The sequence below is a fragment of the Pteropus vampyrus genome, unplaced genomic scaffold (assembly GCF_000151845.1).
Source record: "Pteropus vampyrus isolate Shadow unplaced genomic scaffold, Pvam_2.0 Scaffold5996, whole genome shotgun sequence".
NCBI lineage: Eukaryota > Metazoa > Chordata > Mammalia > Chiroptera > Pteropodidae > Pteropus > Pteropus vampyrus.
The window spans coordinates 2,981-3,462 of NW_011894777.1; the positions used below are offsets into that span (position 1 = coordinate 2,981).

The window sequence follows — 482 nt, forward strand, 5'->3', positions numbered from 1 at the left end:
TTTGATTTTCTTTTTTAAAAAAAAATTATTAAATTTACTGAGGTGACACTGGTTAGTAAAATTATATAGGTTTTAAGTGTACAATTCAATAATACGTCATCTGTATATTACATTGTTTGTTTACCTCCTAACGTTAACTTTTCTTCTGTCACCGTATATTTGACCCTCTTTACACTTAACTACCACTCCCCTCCTCTCTTTCCCTCTATGAGTTTTCTTTGTTTGTCTTATTCATTTGTTGCTTTCATTGTTTTATCTATCTATCTATCTATCTATCTATCTATCTATCTATCTATCTATCTATCTATTTATTTAACGCCTACGGCGCCTGGTCTTCCTAGATGGTCTCCCATCCAAGTACTAACCAGGCCCGACCCTGCTCAGCTTCCAAGATCAGACAAGATCGGGCATGTTTAGAGTGGCATGGCCGTAGACTAGTAACTTTTAAATATACAATACAGTATTATTAACTATGAGCAACA

General features: G+C 34.4%; 1 pseudogene; it reads right to left on the reverse strand.

The window, feature by feature from the left end:
- Positions 1-316: 316 nt before the first annotated feature.
- Positions 317-435, reverse strand: LOC111734781 (annotated as a pseudogene).
- Positions 436-482: the final 47 nt, after the last annotated feature.